The sequence below is a fragment of the Eleutherodactylus coqui genome, chromosome 2, assembly GCF_035609145.1.
Source record: "Eleutherodactylus coqui strain aEleCoq1 chromosome 2, aEleCoq1.hap1, whole genome shotgun sequence".
In the NCBI taxonomy this organism is placed as follows: domain Eukaryota; kingdom Metazoa; phylum Chordata; class Amphibia; order Anura; family Eleutherodactylidae; genus Eleutherodactylus; species Eleutherodactylus coqui.
The window spans coordinates 320,778,784-320,797,037 of NC_089838.1; the positions used below are offsets into that span (position 1 = coordinate 320,778,784).

General features: G+C 43.8%; 16 non-coding genes across 16 annotated transcripts; all 16 read left to right on the top strand.

The window, feature by feature from the left end:
• The first annotated feature begins 1,726 nt into the window (after positions 1–1,726).
• TRNAW-CCA (transfer RNA tryptophan (anticodon CCA)) lies at positions 1,727–1,798 on the top strand. The gene has a single exon. It is a non-coding gene; the product is annotated as a tRNA-Trp (tRNA).
• A 592-nt stretch (positions 1,799–2,390) lies between these two features.
• Positions 2,391–2,462, top strand: TRNAW-CCA (transfer RNA tryptophan (anticodon CCA)). The gene has a single exon. It is a non-coding gene; the product is annotated as a tRNA-Trp (tRNA).
• Positions 2,463–3,054: 592 nt separating this feature from the next.
• TRNAW-CCA (transfer RNA tryptophan (anticodon CCA)) lies at positions 3,055–3,126 on the top strand. The gene has a single exon. It is a non-coding gene; the product is annotated as a tRNA-Trp (tRNA).
• A 593-nt stretch (positions 3,127–3,719) lies between these two features.
• TRNAW-CCA (transfer RNA tryptophan (anticodon CCA)) lies at positions 3,720–3,791 on the top strand. Its single transcript has one exon. It is a non-coding gene; the product is annotated as a tRNA-Trp (tRNA).
• A 592-nt stretch (positions 3,792–4,383) lies between these two features.
• TRNAW-CCA (transfer RNA tryptophan (anticodon CCA)) lies at positions 4,384–4,455 on the top strand. Its single transcript has one exon. It is a non-coding gene; the product is annotated as a tRNA-Trp (tRNA).
• Positions 4,456–5,047: 592 nt separating this feature from the next.
• TRNAW-CCA (transfer RNA tryptophan (anticodon CCA)) lies at positions 5,048–5,119 on the top strand. The gene has a single exon. It is a non-coding gene; the product is annotated as a tRNA-Trp (tRNA).
• Positions 5,120–5,711: 592 nt separating this feature from the next.
• TRNAW-CCA (transfer RNA tryptophan (anticodon CCA)) lies at positions 5,712–5,783 on the top strand. Its single transcript has one exon. It is a non-coding gene; the product is annotated as a tRNA-Trp (tRNA).
• A 3,248-nt stretch (positions 5,784–9,031) lies between these two features.
• Positions 9,032–9,103, top strand: TRNAW-CCA (transfer RNA tryptophan (anticodon CCA)). Its single transcript has one exon. It is a non-coding gene; the product is annotated as a tRNA-Trp (tRNA).
• Positions 9,104–9,695: 592 nt separating this feature from the next.
• Positions 9,696–9,767, top strand: TRNAW-CCA (transfer RNA tryptophan (anticodon CCA)). The gene has a single exon. It is a non-coding gene; the product is annotated as a tRNA-Trp (tRNA).
• Positions 9,768–10,359: 592 nt separating this feature from the next.
• On the top strand, positions 10,360–10,431 carry TRNAW-CCA (transfer RNA tryptophan (anticodon CCA)). The gene has a single exon. It is a non-coding gene; the product is annotated as a tRNA-Trp (tRNA).
• Positions 10,432–11,023: 592 nt separating this feature from the next.
• Positions 11,024–11,095, top strand: TRNAW-CCA (transfer RNA tryptophan (anticodon CCA)). The gene has a single exon. It is a non-coding gene; the product is annotated as a tRNA-Trp (tRNA).
• Positions 11,096–11,687: 592 nt separating this feature from the next.
• TRNAW-CCA (transfer RNA tryptophan (anticodon CCA)) lies at positions 11,688–11,759 on the top strand. Its single transcript has one exon. It is a non-coding gene; the product is annotated as a tRNA-Trp (tRNA).
• A 592-nt stretch (positions 11,760–12,351) lies between these two features.
• TRNAW-CCA (transfer RNA tryptophan (anticodon CCA)) lies at positions 12,352–12,423 on the top strand. The gene has a single exon. It is a non-coding gene; the product is annotated as a tRNA-Trp (tRNA).
• A 3,248-nt stretch (positions 12,424–15,671) lies between these two features.
• On the top strand, positions 15,672–15,743 carry TRNAW-CCA (transfer RNA tryptophan (anticodon CCA)). Its single transcript has one exon. It is a non-coding gene; the product is annotated as a tRNA-Trp (tRNA).
• A 1,256-nt stretch (positions 15,744–16,999) lies between these two features.
• On the top strand, positions 17,000–17,071 carry TRNAW-CCA (transfer RNA tryptophan (anticodon CCA)). The gene has a single exon. It is a non-coding gene; the product is annotated as a tRNA-Trp (tRNA).
• Positions 17,072–17,663: 592 nt separating this feature from the next.
• Positions 17,664–17,735, top strand: TRNAW-CCA (transfer RNA tryptophan (anticodon CCA)). Its single transcript has one exon. It is a non-coding gene; the product is annotated as a tRNA-Trp (tRNA).
• The last annotated feature ends 519 nt before the right edge of the window (positions 17,736–18,254 follow it).

The following is an 18,254-nucleotide window of genomic DNA, read 5'->3' on the forward strand; positions in this document are numbered from 1 at the left end:
CGCTCTACGCAACCTTGATTCAAATACACATGCATCACGGCTCCACTTTTGGCACCTAAAAGAGGCCGAAGACTTTGTCAAAAGATAGCTTGACGGCACTTCAGATGCTGGAGAACCTAGCCCATATGGGGATCAAAAGCTGAAACCTCCGTGTTATTAGAACCACGGTTTAACAAAAGTGAGCAAGCAGACATGACACACAATGCCAGTTTTTGCCTCCTGCATCTAGTTTGACATGCAGCAGCAAGAGCTTGTTGCGCAACGGTTGTGCGTTTCACTCCACATCAGAAGATTGTGCCTAGAAATCACATCCAAATCAAATCAGACTTTTCATGATCCAGTACAGATACATGATCGAAAAGAGTGCTGAACAGGGTCAGAGCACTCAAGTTTCATTGACCTTGTGGCGCAACGGTAGCGCGTCTGTCTCCACATCAGAAGGTTGCGTGTTCAAATCATGTCAGGGTCATCTGACATTTTACTCATCAACTACAAAAAATTGTTCAAAAACACTGTGGAATTGGGTTACGGCAAAAAAAGCAAACTTCTTTGACCTTGTGGCATAAATAAGCGTCTCTCAATGGAAGACCAGAAAGTTGCATGTGAAAATGACATTTGCACCAGACTCTAAAAAAATGGAGTGAACTGGCCATGTGACATGACTGCGCTCTACGCAACCTTGATTCAAATACACATGCATCACGGCTCCACTTTTGGCACCCAAAAGAGGCCAAAGACTTTGTCAAAAGATAGCTTGACGGCACTTCAGATGCTGGAGAACCTAGCCCATATGGGGATCAAAAGCTGAAACCTCCGTGTTATTAGAACCACGGTTTAACAAAAGTGAGCAAGCAGACATGACACACAATGCCAGTTTTTGCCTCCTGCATCTAGTTTGACATGCAGCAGCAAGAGCTTGTTGCGCAACGGTTGTGCGTTTCACTCCACATCAGAAAATTGTGCCTAGAAATCACATCCAAATCAAATCAGACTTTTCATGATCCAGTACAGATACATGATCGAAAAGAGTGCTGAACAGGGTCAGAGCACTCAAGTTTCATTGACCTTGTGGCGCAACGGTAGCGCGTCTGCCTCCAGATCAGAAGGTTGCGTGTTCAAATCACGTCAGGGTCATCTGACATTTTACTCATCAACTACAAAAAATTGTTCAAAAACACTGTGGAATTGGGTTACGGCAAAAAAACAAACTTCTTTGACCTTGTGGCATAAATAAGCGTCTCTCAATGGAAGTCCAGAAAGTTGCATGGGAAAATGACATTTGCACCACACTCTAAAAAAATGGAGTGAACTGGCCATGTGACATGACTGCGCTCTACGCAACCTTTATTCAAATACACATGCATCACGGCTCCACTTTTGGCACCCAAAAGAGGCCGAAGACTTTGTCAAAAGATAGCTTGACGGCACTTCAGATGCTGGAGAACCTAGCCCATATGGGGATCAAAAGCTGAAACCTCCGTGTTATTAGAACCACGGTTTAACAAAAGTGAGCAAGCAGACATGACACACAATGCCAGTTTTTGCCTCCTGCATCTAGTTTGACATGCAGCAGCAAGAGCTTGTTGCGCAACGGTTGTGCGTTTCACTCCACATCAGAAGATTGTGCCTAGAAATCACATCCAAATCAAATCAGACTTTTCATGATCCAGTACAGATACATGATCGAAAAGAGTGCTGAACAGTGTCAGCACACTCAAGTTTCATTGACCTTGTGGCGCAACGGTAGCGCGTCTGACTCCAGATCAGAAGGTTGCGTGTTCAAATCACGTCAGGGTCATCTGACATTTTACTCATCAACTACAAAAAATTGTTCAAAAACACTGTGGAATTGGGTTACGGCAAAAAAACAAACTTCTTTGACCTCGTGGCATAAATAAGCGTCTCTCAATAGAAGACCAGAAAGTTGCATGTGAAAATGACATTTGCACCACACTCTAAAAAAATGGAGTGAACTGGCCATGTGACATGACTGCGCTCTACGCAACCTTGATTCAAATACACATGCATCACGGCTCCACTTTTGGAACCCAAAAGAGGCCGAAGACTTTGTCAAAAGATAGCTTGACGGCACTTCAGATGCTGGAGAACCTAGCCCATAAGGGGATCAAAAGCTGAAACCTCGGTGTTATTAGAACCACGGTTTAACAAAAGTGAGCAAGCAGACATGACACACAATGCCAGTTTTTGCCTCCTGCATCTAGTTTGACATGCAGCAGCAAGAGCTTGTTGCGCAACGGTTGTGCGTTTCACTCCACATCAGAAGATTGTGCCTAGAAATCACATCCAAATCAAATCAGACTTTTCATGATCCAGTACAGATACATGATCGAAAAGAGTGCTGAACAGGGTCAGAGCACTCAAGTTTCATTGACCTTGTGGCGCAACGGTAGCGCGTCTGACTCCAGATCAGAAGGTTGCGTGTTCAAATCACGTCAGGGTCATCTGACATTTTACTCATCAACTACAAAAAATTGTTCAAAAACACTGTGGAATTGGGTTACGGCAAAAAAACAAACTTCTTTGACCTTGTGGCATAAATAAGCGTCTCTCAATGGAAGACCAGAAAGTTGCATGGGAAAATGACATTTACACCACACTCTAAAAAAATGGAGTGAACTGGCCATGTGACATGACTGCGCTCTACGCAACCTTTATTCAAATACACATGCATCACGGCTCCACTTTTGGCACCCAAAAGTGGCCGAAGACTTTGTCAAAAGATAGCTTGACGGCACTTCAGATGCTGGAGAACCTAGCCCATATGGGGATCAAAAGCTGAAACCTCCGTGTTATTAGAACCACGGTTTAACAAAAGTGAGCAAGCAGACATGACACACAATGCCAGTTTTTGCCTCCTGCATCTAGTTTGACATGCAGCAGCAAGAGCTTGTTGCGCAACGGTTGTGCGTTTCACTCCACATCAGAAGATTGTGCCTAGAAATCACATCCAAATCAAATCAGACTTTTCATGAACCAGTACAGATACATGATCGAAAAGAGTGCTGAACAGTGTCAGCACACTCAAGTTTCATTGACCTTGTGGCGCAACGGTAGCGCGTCTGACTCCAGATCAGAAGGTTGCGTGTTCAAATCACGTCAGGGTCATCTGACATTTTACTCATCAACTACAAAAAATTGTTCAAAAACACTGTGGAATTGGGTTACGGCAAAAAAAGCAAACTTCTTTGACCTTGTGGCATAAATAAGCGTCTCTCAATGGAAGACCAGAAAGTTGCATGTGAAAATGACATTTGCACCAGACTCTAAAAAAATGGAGTGAACTGGCCATGTGACATGACTGCGCTCTACGCAACCTTGATTCAAATACACATGCATCACGGCTCCACTTTTGGCACCCAAAAGAGGCCAAAGACTTTGTCAAAAGATAGCTTGACGGCACTTCAGATGCTGGAGAACCTAGCCCATATGGGGATCAAAAGCTGAAACCTCCGTGTTATTAGAACCACGGTTTAACAAAAGTGAGCAAGCAGACATGACACACAATGCCAGTTTTTGCCTCCTGCATCTAGTTTGACATGCAGCAGCAAGAGCTTGTTGCGCAACGGTTGTGCGTTTCACTCCACATCAGAAGATTGTGCCTAGAAATCACATCCAAATCAAATCAGACTTTTCATGATCCAGTACAGATACATGATCGAAAAGAGTGCTGAACAGGGTCAGAGCACTCAAGTTTCATTGACCTTGTGGCGCAACGGTAGCGCGTCTGACTCCAGATCAGAAGGTTGCGTGTTCAAATCACGTCAGGGTCATCTGACATTTTACTCATCAACTACAAAAAATTGTTCAAAAACACTGTGGAATTGGGTTACGGCAAAAAAACAAACTTCTTTGACCTTGTGGAATAAATAAGCGTCTCTCAATGGAAGACCAGAAAGTTGCATGGGAAAATGACATTTGCACCACACTCTAAAAAAATGGAGTGAACTGGCCATGTGACATGACTGCGCTCTACGCAACCTTTATTCAAATACACATGCATCACGGCTCCACTTTTGGCACCCAAAAGTGGCCGAAGACTTTGTCAAAAGATAGCTTGACGGCACTTCAGATGCTGGAGAACCTAGCCCATATGGGGATCAAAAGCTGAAACCTCCGTGTTATTAGAACCACGGTTTAACAAAAGTGAGCAAGCAGACATGACACACAATGCCAGTTTTTGCCTCCTGCATCTAGTTTGACATGCAGCAGCAAGAGCTTGTTGCGCAACGGTTGTGCGTTTCACTCCACATCAGAAGATTGTGCCTAGAAATCACATCCAAATCAAATCAGACTTTTCATGAACCAGTACAGATACATGATCGAAAAGAGTGCTGAACAGTGTCAGCACACTCAAGTTTCATTGACCTTGTGGCGCAACGGTAGCGCGTCTGACTCCAGATCAGAAGGTTGCGTGTTCAAATCACGTCAGGGTCATCTGACATTTTACTCATCAACTACAAAAAATTGTTCAAAAACACTGTGGAATTGGGTTACGGCAAAAAAGCAAACTTCTTTGACCTTGTGGCATAAATAAGCGTCTCTCAATGGAAGACCAGAAAGTTGCATGTGAAAATGACATTTGCACCAGACTCTAAAAAAATGGAGTGAACTGGCCATGTGACATGACTGCGCTCTACGCAACCTTGATTCAAATACACATGCATCACGGCTCCACTTTTGGCACCCAAAAGAGGCCAAAGACTTTGTCAAAAGATAGCTTGACGGCACTTCAGATGCTGGAGAACCTAGCCCATATGGGGATCAAAAGCTGAAACCTCCGTGTTATTAGAACCACGGTTTAACAAAAGTGAGCAAGCAGACATGACACACAATGCCAGTTTTTGCCTCCTGCATCTAGTTTGACATGCAGCAGCAAGAGCTTGTTGCGCAACGGTTGTGCGTTTCACTCCACATCAGAAGATTGTGCCTAGAAATCACATCCAAATCAAATCAGACTTTTCATGATCCAGTACAGATACATGATCGAAAAGAGTGCTGAACAGGGTCAGAGCACTCAAGTTTCATTGACCTTGTGGCGCAACGGTAGCGCGTCTGACTCCAGATCAGAAGGTTGCGTGTTCAAATCACGTCAGGGTCATCTGACATTTTACTCATCAACTACAAAAAATTGTTCAAAAACACTGTGGAATTGGGTTACGGCAAAAAAACAAACTTCTTTGACCTCGTGGCATAAATAAGCGTCTCTCAATAGAAGACCAGAAAGTTGCATGTGAAAATGACATTTGCACCAGACTCTAAAAAAATGGAGTGAACTGGCCATGTGACATGACTGCGCTCTACGCAACCTTGATTCAAATACACATGCATCACGGCTCCACTTTTGGCACCTAAAAGAGGCCGAAGACTTTGTCAAAAGATAGCTTGACGGCACTTCAGATGCTGGAGAACCTAGCCCATATGGGGATCAAAAGCTGAAACCTCCGTGTTATTAGAACCACGGTTTAACAAAAGTGAGCAAGCAGACATGACACACAATGCCAGTTTTTGCCTCCTGCATCTAGTTTGACATGCAGCAGCAAGAGCTTGTTGCGCAACGGTTGTGCGTTTCACTCCACATCAGAAGATTGTGCCTAGAAATCACATCCAAATCAAATCAGACTTTTCATGAACCAGTACAGATACATGATCGAAAAGAGTGCTGAACAGTGTCAGCACACTCAAGTTTCATTGACCTTGTGGCGCAACGGTAGCGCGTCTGACTCCAGATCAGAAGGTTGCGTGTTCAAATCACGTCAGGGTCATCTGACATTTTACTCATCAACTACAAAAAATTGTTCAAAAACACTGTGGAATTGGGTTACGGCAAAAAAACAAACTTCTTTGACCTCGTGGCATAAATAAGCGTCTCTCAATAGAAGACCAGAAAGTTGCATGTGAAAATGACATTTGCACCACACTCTAAAAAAATGGAGTGAACTGGCCATGTGACATGACTGCGCTCTACGCAACCTTGATTCAAATACACATGCATCACGGCTCCACTTTTGGCACCTAAAAGAGGCCGAAGACTTTGTCAAAAGATAGCTTGACGGCACTTCAGATGCTGGAGAACCTAGCCCATATGGGGATCAAAAGCTGAAACCTCCGTGTTATTAGAACCACGGTTTAACAAAAGTGAGCAAGCAGACATGACACACAATGCCAGTTTTTGCCTCCTGCATCTAGTTTGACATGCAGCAGCAAGAGCTTGTTGCGCAACGGTTGTGCGTTTCACTCCACATCAGAAGATTGTGCCTAGAAATCACATCCAAATCAAATCAGACTTTTCATGATCCAGTACAGATACATGATCGAAAAGAGTGCTGAACAGGGTCAGAGCACTCAAGTTTCATTGACCTTGTGTCGCAACGGTAGCGCGTCTGACTCCAGATCAGAAGGTTGCGTGTTCAAATCACGTCAGGGTCATCTGACATTTTACTCATCAACCACAAAAAATTGTTCAAAAACACTGTGGAATTGGGTTACGGCAAAAAAACAAACTTCTTTGACCTCGTGGCATAAATAAGCGTCTCTCAATAGAAGACCAGAAAGTTGCATGTGAAAATGACATTTGCACCACACTCTAAAAAAATGGAGTGAACTGGCCATGTGACATGACTGCGCTCTACGCAACCTTGATTCAAATACACATGCATCACGGCTCCACTTTTGGAACCCAAAAGAGGCCGAAGACTTTGTGAAAAGATAGCTTGACGGAACTTCAGATGCTGGAGAACCTAGCCCATATGGGGATCAAAAGCTGAAACCTCCGTGTTATTAGAACCACGGTTTAACAAAAGTGAGCAAGCAGACATGACACACAATGCCAGTTTTTGCCTCCTGCATCTAGTTTGACATGCAGCAGCAAGAGCTTGTTGCGCAATGGTTGTGCGTTTCACTCCACATCAGAAGATTGCGCCTAGAAATCACATCCAAATCAAATCAGACTTTTCATGATCCAGTACAGATACATGATCGAAAAGAGTGCTGAACAGGGTCAGAGCACTCAAGTTTCATTGACCTTGTGGCGCAACGGTAGCGCGTCTGACTCCAGATCAGACGGTTGCGTGTTCAAATCATGTCAGGGTCATCTGACATTTTACTCATCAACTACAAAAAATTGTTCAAAAACACTGTGGAATTGGGTTACGGCAAAAAAACAAACTTCTTTGACCTCGTGGCATAAATAAGCGTCTCTCAATAGAAGACCAGAAAGTTGCATGTGAAAATGACATTTGCACCACACTCTAAAAAAATGGAGTGAACTGGCCATGTGACATGACTGCGCTCTACGCAACCTTGATTCAAATACACATGCATCACGGCTCCACTTTTGGCACCTAAAAGAGGCCGAAGACTTTGTCAAAAGATAGCTTGACGGCACTTCAGATGCTGGAGAACCTAGCCCATATGGGGATCAAAAGCTGAAACCTCCGTGTTATTAGAACCACGGTTTAACAAAAGTGAGCAAGCAGACATGACACACAATGCCAGTTTTTGCCTCCTGCATCTAGTTTGACATGCAGCAGCAAGAGCTTGTTGCGCAACGGTTGTGCGTTTCACTCCACATCAGAAGATTGTGCCAAGAAATCACATCCAAATCAAATCAGACTTTTCATGATCCAGTACAGATACATGATCGAAAAGAGTGCTGAACAGGGTCAGAGCACTCAAGTTTCATTGACCTTGTGGCGCAACGGTAGCGCGTCTGACTCCAGATCAGAAGGTTGCGTGTTCAAATCACGGCAGGGTCATCTGACATTTTACTCATCAACTACAAAAAATTGTTCAAAAACACTGTGGAATTGGGTTACGGCAAAAAAACAAACTTCTTTGACCTCGTGGCATAAATAAGCGTCTCTCAATGGAAGACCAGAAAGTTGCATGTGAAAATGACATTTGCACTACACTCTAAAAAAATGGAGTGAACTGGCCATGTGACATGACTGCGCTCTACGCAACCTTGATTCAAATACACATGCATCACGGCTCCACTTTTGGCACCTAAAAGAGGCCGAAGACTTTGTCAAAAGATAGCTTGACGGCACTTCAGATGCTGGAGAACCTAGCCCATATGGGGATCAAAAGCTGAAACCTCCGTGTTATTAGAACCACGGTTTAACAAAAGTGAGCAAGCAGACATGACACACAATGCCAGTTTTTGCCTCCTGCATCTAGTTTGACATGCAGCAGCAAGAGCTTGTTGCGCAACGGTTGTGCGTTTCACTCCACATCAGAAGATTGTGCCTAGAAATCACATCCAAATCAAATCAGACTTTTCATGATCCAGTACAGATACATGATCGAAAAGAGTGCTGAACAGGGTCAGAGCACTCAAGTTTCATTGACCTTGTGGCGCAACGGTAGCACGTCTGACTCCAGGTCAGAAGGTTGCGTGTTCAAATCACGTCAGGGTCATCTGACATTTTACTCATCAACTACAAAAAATTGTTCAAAAACACTGTGGAATTGGGTTACGGCAAAAAAACAAACTTCTTTGACCTTGTGGCATAAATAAGCGTCTCTCAATGGAAGACCAGAAAGTTGCATGTGAAAATGACATTTGCACCACACTCTAAAAAAATGGAGTGAACTGGCCATGTGACATGACTGCGCTCTACGCAACCTTGATTCAAATACACATGCATCACGGCCCGACTTTTGGCACCCAAAAGAGGCCAAAGACTTTGTCAAAAGATAGCTTGACGGCACTTCAGATGCTGGAGAACCTAGCCCATATGGGGATCAAAAGCTGAAACCTCCGTGTTATTAGAACCACGGTTTAACAAAAGTGAGCAAGCAGACATGACACACAATGCCAGTTTTTGCCTCCTGCATCTAGTTTGACATGCAACAGCAAGAGCTTGTTGCGCAACGGTTGTGCGTTTCACTCCACATCAGAAGATTGTGCCTAGAAATCACATCCAAATCAAATCAGACTTTTCATGATCCAGTACAGATACATGATCGAAAAGAGTGCTGAACAGGGTCAGAGCACTCAAGTTTCATTGACCTTGTGGCGCAACGGTAGCGCGTCTGACTCCAGATCAGAAGGTTGCGTGTTCAAATCACGTCAGGGTCATCTGACATTTTACTCATCAACTACAAAAAATTGTTCAAAAACACTGTGGAATTGGGTTACGGCAAAAAAACAAACTTCTTTGACCTTGTGGCATAAATAAGCATCTCTCAATGGAAGACCAGAAAGTTGCATGTTAAAATGACATTTGCACCAGACTCTAAAAAAATGGAGTGAACTGGCCATGTGACATGACTGCGCTCTACGCAACCTTGATTCAAATACACATGCATCACGGCCCCACTTTTGGCACCCAAAAGAGGCCAAAGACTTTGTCAAAAGATAGCTTGACGGCACTTCAGATGCTGGAGAACCTAGCCCATATGGGGATCAAAAGCTGAAACCTCCGTGTTATTAGAACCACGGTTTAACAAAAGTGAGCAAGCAGACATGACACACAATGCCAGTTAGTGCCTCCTGCATCTAGTTTGACATGCAGCAGCAAGAGCTTGTTGCGCAATGGTTGTGCGTTTCACTCCACATCAGAAGATTGTGCCAAGAAATCACATCCAAATCAAATCAGACTTTTCATGATCCAGTACAGATACATGATCGAAAAGAGTGCTGAACAGGGTCAGAGCACTCAAGTTTCATTGACCTTGTGGCGCAACGGTAGCGCGTCTGACTCCAGATCAGAAGGTTGCGTGTTCAAATCACGTCAGGGTCATCTGACATTTTACTCATCAACTACAAAAAATTGTTCAAAAACACTGTGGAATTGGGTTACGGCAAAAAAACAAACTTCTTTGACCTCGTGGCATAAATAAGCGTCTCTCAATAGAAGACCAGAAAGTTGCATGTGAAAATGACATTTGCACCACACTCTAAAAAAATGGAGTGAACTGACCATGTGACATGACTGCGCTCTACGCAACCTTGATTCAAATACACATGCATCACGGCTCCACTTTTGGCACCTAAAAGAGGCCGAAGACTTTGTCAAAAGATAGCTTGACGGCACTTCAGATGCTGGAGAACCTAGCCCATATGGGGATCAAAAGCTGAAACCTCCGTGTTATTAGAACCACGGTTTAACAAAAGTGAGCAAGCAGACATGACACACAATGCCAGTTTTTGCCTCCTGCATCTAGTTTGACATGCAGCAGCAAGAGCTTGTTGCGCAACGGTTGTGCGTTTCACTCCACATCAGAAGATTGTGCCTAGAAATCACATCCAAATCAAATCAGACTTTTCATGATCCAGTACAGATACATGATCGAAAAGAGTGCTGAACAGGGTCAGAGCACTCAAATTTCATTGACCTTGTGGCGCAACGGTAGCGCGTCTGACTCCAGATCAGAAGGTTGCGTGTTCAAATCACGTCAGGGTCATCTGACATTTTACTCATCAACTACAAAAAATCGTTCAAAAACACTGTGGAATTGGGTTACGGCAAAAAAACAAACTTCTTTGACCTTGTGGCATAAATAAGCGTCTCTCAATGGAAGACCAGAAAGTTGCATGTGAAAATGACATTTGCACCACACTCTAAAAAAATGGAGTGAACTGGCCATGTGACATGACTGCGCTCTACGCAACCTTGATTCAAATACACATGCATCACGGCTCCACTTTTGGCACCCAAAAGAGCCCGAAGACTTTCTCAAAAGATAGCTTGACGGCACTTCAGATGCTGGAGAACCTAGCCCATATGGGGATCAAAAGCTGAAACCTCCGTGTTATTAGAACCACGGTTTAACAAAAGTGAGCAAGCAGACATGACACACAATGCCAGTTTTTGCCTCCTGCATCTAGTTTGACATGCAACAGCAAGAGCTTGTTGCGCAACGGTTGTGCGTTTCACTCCACATCAGAAGATTGTGCCTAGAAATCACATCCAAATCAAATCAGACTTTTCATGATCCAGTACAGATACATGATCGAAAAGAGTGCTGAACAGGGTCAGAGCACTCAAGTTTCATTGACCTTGTGGCGCAACGGTAGCGCGTCTGACTCCAGATCAGAAGGTTGCGTGTTCAAATCACGTCAGGGTCATCTGACATTTTACTCATCAACTACAAAAAATTGTTCAAAAACACTGTGGAATTGGGTTACGGCAAAAAAACAAACTTCTTTGACCTTGTGGCATAAATAAGCATCTCTCAATGGAAGACCAGAAAGTTGCATGTTAAAATGACATTTGCACCAGACTCTAAAAAAATGGAGTGAACTGGCCATGTGACATGACTGCGCTCTACGCAACCTTGATTCAAATACACATGCATCACGGCTCCACTTTTGGAACCCACAAGAGCCCGAAGACTTTGTCAAAAGATAGCTTGACGGCACTTCAGATGCTGGAGAACCTAGCCCATATGGGGATCAAAAGCTGAAACCTCCGTGTTATTAGAACCACGGTTTAACAAAAGTGAGCAAGCAGACATGACACACAATGCCAGTTTTTGCCTCCTGCATCTAGTTTGACATGCAGCAGCAAGAGCTTGTTGCGCAACGGTTGTGCGTTTCACTCCACATCAGAAGATTGTGCCTAGAAATCACATCCAAATCAAATCAGACTTTTCATTATCCAGTACATATACATGATCGAAAAGAGTGCTGAACAGGGTCAGAGCACTCAAGTTTCATTGACCTTGTGGCGCAACGGTAGCGCGTCTGACTCCAGATCAGAAGGTTGCGTGTTCAAATCACGTCAGGGTCATCTGACATTTTACTCATCAACTACAAAAAATTGTTCAAAAACACTGTGGAATTGGGTTACGGCAAAAAAACAAACTTCTTTGACCTTGTGGCATAAATAAGCGTCTCTCAATGGAAGACCAGAAAGTTGCATGTGAAAATGACATTTGCACCAAACTCTAAAAAAATGGAGTGAACGGGCCATGTGACATGACTGCGCTCTACGCAACCTTGATTCAAATACACATGCATCACGGCTCCACTTTTGGCAACTAAAAGAGGCCGAAGACTTTGTCAAAAGATAGCTTGACGGCACTTCAGATGCTGGAGAACCTAGCCCATATGGGGATCAAAAGCTGAAACCTCCGTGTTATTAGAACCACGGTTTAACAAAAGTGAGCAAGCAGACACGACACACAATGCCAGTTTTTGCCTCCTGCATCTAGTTTGACATGCAGCAGCAAGAGCTTGTTGCGCAACGGTTGTGCGTTTCACTCCACATCAGAAGATTGTGCCTAGAAATCACATCCAAATCAAATCAGACTTTTCATGATCCACTACAGATACATGATCGAAAAGAGTGCTGAACAGGGTCAGAGCACTCAAGTTTCATTGACCTTGTGGCGCAACGGTAGCGCGTCTGACTCCAGATCAGAAGGTTGCGTGTTCAAATCACGTCAGGGTCATCTGACATTTTACTCATCAACTACAAAAAAATTGTTCAAAAACACTGTGGAATTGGGTTACGGCAAAAAAACAAACTTCTTTGACCTTGCGGCATAAATAAGCGTCTCTCAATAGAAGAGCAGAGAGTTGCATGTTCACATAACATTTGCACCACACTCTAAAAAAATGGTGTGAACTGGCCATGTGACTTGACTGCGCTCTACGCAACCTTGATTCAAATACACGTGCATCACGGCTCCACTTTTGACACCCAAAAGAGGCCGAAGACTTTGCCAAAAGATAGCTTGACGGCACTTCAGATGCTGGAGAACCTAGCCCATATGGGGATCAAAAGCTGAAACCTCCGTGTTATTAGAACCACGGTTTAACAAACGTGAGCAAGCAGACATGACACACAATGCCAGTTTTTGCCTCCTGCATCTAGTTTGACATGCAGCAGCAAGAGCTTGTTGCGCAACGGTTGTGCGTTTCACTCCACATCAGAAGATTGTGCCTAGAAATCACATCCAAATCAAATCAGACTTTTCATGAACCAGTACAGATACATGATCGAAAAGAGTGCTGAACAGGGTCAGAGCACTCAAGTTTCATTGACCTTGTGGCGCAACGGTAGCGCGTCTGACTCCAGATCCGAAGGTTGTGTGTTCAAATCACGTCAGGGTCATCTGACATTTTACTCATCAACTACAAAAAATTGTTCAAAAACACTGTGGAATTGGGTTACGGCAAAAAACAAACATCTTTGACCTTGTGGCATAAATAAGCGTCTCTCCATGGAAGACCAGAAAGTTGCATGTTAAAATGACATTTGCACCACACTCTAAAAAAATGGAGTGAACTGGCCATGTGACATGACTGCGCTCTACGCAACCTTGATTCAAATACACATGCATCACGGCTCCACTTTTGGCACCCAAAAGAGGCCGAAGACTTTGTCAAAAGATAGCTTGACGGCACTTCAGATGCTGGAGAACCTAGCCCATATGGGGATAAAAAGCTGAAACCTCCGTGTTATTAGAACCACGGTTTAACAAAAGTGAGCAAGCAGACATGACATACAATGCCAGTTTTTGCCTCCTGCATCTAGTTTGACATGCAGCAGCAAGAGCTTGTTGCGCAACGGTTGTGTGTTTCACTCCACTTCAGAAGATTGTGCCTAGAAATCACATCCAAATCAAATCAGACTTTTCATGATCCAGTACAGATACATGATCGAAAAGAGTGCTGAACAGGGTCAGAGCACTCAAGTTTCATTGACCTTGTGGCGCAACGGTAGCGCGTCTGACTCCAGATCAGACGGTTGCGTGTTCAAATCATGTCAGGGTCATCTGACATTTTACTCATCAACTACAAAAAATTGTTCAAAAACACTGTGGAATTGGGTTACGGCAAAAAAACAAACTTCTTTGACCTCGTGGCATAAATAAGCGTCTCTCAATAGAAGGCCAGAAAGTTGCATGTGAAAATGACATTTGCACCACACTCTAAAAAAATGGAGTGAACTGGCCATGTGACATGACTGCGCTCTACGCAACCTTGATTCAAATACACATGCATCACGGCTCCACTTTTGGCACCTAAAAGAGGCCGAAGACTTTGTCAAAAGATAGCTTGACGGCACTTCAGATGCTGGAGAACCTAGCCCATATGGGGATCAAAAGCTGAAACCTCCGTGTTATTAGAACCACGGTTTAACAAAAGTGAGCAAGCAGACATGACACACAATGCCAGTTTTTGCCTCCTGCATCTAGTTTGACATGCAGCAGCAAGAGCTTGTTGCGCAACGGTTGTGCGTTTCACTCCACATCAGAAGATTGTGCCAAGAAATCACATCCAAATCAAATCAGACTTTTCATGATCCAGTACAGATACATGATCGAAAAGAGTGCTGAACAGGGTCAGAGCACTCAAGTTTCATTGACCTTGTGGTGCAACGGTAGCGCGTCTGACTCCAGATCAGAAGGTTGCGTGTTCAAATCACGTCAGGGTCATCTGACATTTTACTCATCAACTACAAAAAATTGTTCAAAAACACTGTGGAATTGGGTTACGGCAAAAAAACAAACTTCTTTGACCTTGTGGCATAAATAAGCGTCTCTCAATGGAAGACCAGAAAGTTGCATGTGAAAATGACATTTGCACCACACTCTAAAAAAATGGAGTGAACTGGCCATGTGACATGACTGCGCTCTACGCAACCTTGATTCAAATACACATGCATCACGGCCCCACTTTTGGCACCCAAAAGAGGCCAAAGACTTTGTCAAAAGATAGCTTGACGGCACTTCAGATGCTGGAGAACCTAGCCCATATGGGGATCAAAAGCTGAAACCTCCGTGTTATTAGAACCACGGTTTAACAAAAGTGAGCAAGCAGACATGACACACAATGCCAGTTTTTGCCTCCTGCATCTAGTTTGACATGCAGCAGCAAGAGCTTGTTGCGCAACGGTTGTGCGTTTCACTCCACATCAGAAGATTGTGCCTAGAAATCACATCCAAATCAAATCAGACTTTTCATGATCCAGTACAGATACATGATCGAAAAGAGTGCTGAACAGGGTCAGAGCACTCAAGTTTCATTGACCTTGTGGCGCAACGGTAGCGCGTCTGACTCCAGATCAGGAGGTTGCGTGTTCAAATCACGTCAGGGTCATCTGACATTTTACTCATCAACTACAAAAAATTGTTCAAAAACACTGTGGAATTGGGTTACGGCAAAAAAACAAACTTCTTTGACCTTGTGGCATAAATAAGCGTCTCTCAATGGAAGACCAGAAAGTTGCATGTGAAAATGACATTTGCACTACACTCTAAAAAAATGGAGTGAACTGGCCATGTGACATGACTGCGCTCTACGCAACCTTGATTCAAATACACATGCATCACGGCTCCACTTTTGGCACCTAAAAGAGGCCGAAGACTTTGTCAAAAGATAGCTTGACGGCACTTCAGATGCTGGAGAACCTAGCCCATATGGGGATCAAAAGCTGAAACCTCCGTGTTATTAGAACCACGGTTTAACAAAAGTGAGCAAGCAGACATGACACACAATGCCAGTTTTTGCCTCCTGCATCTAGTTTGACATGCAGCAGCAAGAGCTTGTTGCGCAACGGTTGTGCGTTTCACTCCACATCAGAAGATTGTGCCTAGAAATCACATCCAAATCAAATCAGACTTTTCATGATCCAGTACAGATACATGATCGAAAAGAGTGCTGAACAGGGTCAGAGCACTCAAATTTCATTGACCTTGTGGCGCAACGGTAGCGCGTCTGACTCCAGATCAGAAGGTTGCGTGTTCAAATCACGTCAGGGTCATCTGACATTTTACTCATCAACTACAAAAAATCGTTCAAAAACACTGTGGAATTGGGTTACGGCAAAAAAACAAACTTCTTTGACCTTGTGGCATAAATAAGCGTCTCTCAATGGAAGACCAGAAAGTTGCATGTGAAAATGACATTTGCACCACACTCTAAAAAAATGGAGTGAACTGGCCATGTGACATGACTGCGCTCTACGCAACCTTGATTCAAATACACATGCATCACGGCCCCACTTTTGGCACCCAAAAGAGGCCAAAGACTTTGTCAAAAGATAGCTTGACGGCACTTCAGATGCTGGAGAACCTAGCCCATATGGGGATCAAAAGCTGAAACCTCCGTGTTATTAGAACCACGGTTTAACAAAAGTGAGCAAGCAGACATGACACACAATGCCAGTTTTTGCCTCCTGCATCTAGTTTGACATGCAGCAGCAAGAGCTTGTTGCGCAACGGTTGTGCGTTTCACTCCACATCAGAAGATTGTGCCTAGAAATCACATCCAAATCAAATCAGACTTTTCATGATCCAGTACAGATACATGATCGAAAAGAGTGCTGAACAGGGTCAGAGCACTCAAGTTTCATTGACCTTGTGGCGCAACGGTAGCGCGTCTGACTCCAGATCAGAAGGTTGCGTGCTCAAATCACGTCAGGGTCATCTGACATTTTACTCATCAACTACAAAAAATTGTTCAAAAACACTGTGGAATTGGGTTACGGCAAAAAAACAAACTTCTTTGACCTTGTGGCATAAATAAGCGTCTCTCAATGGAAGACCAGAAAGTTGCATGTGAAAATGACATTTGCACTACACTCTAAAAAAATGGAGTGAACTGGCCATGTGACATGACTGCGCTCTACGCAACCTTGATTCAAATACACATGCATCACGGCCCCACTTTTGGCACCCAAAAGAGGCCAAAGACTTTGTCAAAAGATAGCTTGACGGCACTTCAGATGCTGGAGAACCTAGCCCATATGGGGATCAAAAGCTGAAACCTCCGTGTTATTAGAACCACGGTTTAACAAAAGTGAGCAAGCAGACATGACACACAATGCCAGTTAGTGCCTCCTGCATCTAGTTTGACATGCAGCAGCAAGAGCTTGTTGCGCAACGGTTGTGCGTTTCACTCCACATCAGAAGATTGTGCCAAGAAATCACATCCAAATCAAATCAGACTTTTCATGATCCAGTACAGATACATGATCGAAAAGAGTGCTGAACAGGGTCAGAGCACTCAAGTTTCATTGACCTTGTGGCGCAACGGTAGCGCGTCTGACTCCAGATCAGAAGGTTGCGTGTTCAAATCACGTCAGGGTCATCTGACATTTTACTCATCAACTACAAAAAATTGTTCAAAAACACTGTGGAATTGGGTTACGGCAAAAAAACAAACTTCTTTGACCTCGTGGCATAAATAAGCGTCTCTCAATAGAAGACCAGAAAGTTGCATGTGAAAATGACATTTGCACCACACTCTAAAAAAATGGAGTGAACTGACCATGTGACATGACTGCGCTCTACGCAACCTTGATTCAAATACACATGCATCACGGCTCCACTTTTGGCACCTAAAAGAGGCCGAAGACTTTGTCAAAAGATAGCTTGACGGCACTTCAGATGCTGGAGAACCTAGCCCATATGGGGATCAAAAGCTGAAACCTCCGTGTTATTAGAACCACGGTTTAACAAAAGTGAGCAAGCAGACATGACACACAATGCCAGTTTTTGCCTCCTGCATCTAGTTTGACATGCAGCAGCAAGAGCTTGTTGCGCAACGGTTGTGCGTTTCACTCCACATCAGAAGATTGTGCCTAGAAATCACATCCAAATCAAATCAGACTTTTCATGATCCAGTACAGATACATGATCGAAAAGAGTGCTGAACAGGGTCAGAGCACTCAAATTTCATTGACCTTGTGGCGCAACGGTAGCGCGTCTGACTCCAGATCAGAAGGTTGCGTGTTCAAATCACGTCAGGGTCATCTGACATTTTACTCATCAACTACAAAAAATCGTTCAAAAACACTGTGGAATTGGGTTACGGCAAAAAAACAAACTTCTTTGACCTTGTGGCATAAATAAGCGTCTCTCAATGGAAGACCAGAAAGTTGCATGTGAAAATGACATTTGCACCACACTCTAAAAAAATGGAGTGAACTGGCCATGTGACATGACTGCGCTCTACGCAACCTTGATTCAAATACACATGCATCACGGCTCCACTTTTGGCACCCAAAAGAGCCCGAAGACTTTCTCAAAAGATAGCTTGACGGCACTTCAGATGCTGGAGAACCTAGCCCATATGGGGATCAAAAGCTGAAACCTCCGTGTTATTAGAACCACGGTTTAACAAAAGTGAGCAAGCAGACATGACACACAATGCCAGTTTTTGCCTCCTGCATCTAGTTTGACATGCAACAGCAAGAGCTTGTTGCGCAACGGTTGTGCGTTTCACTCCACATCAGAAGATTGTGCCTAGAAATCACATCCAAATCAAATCA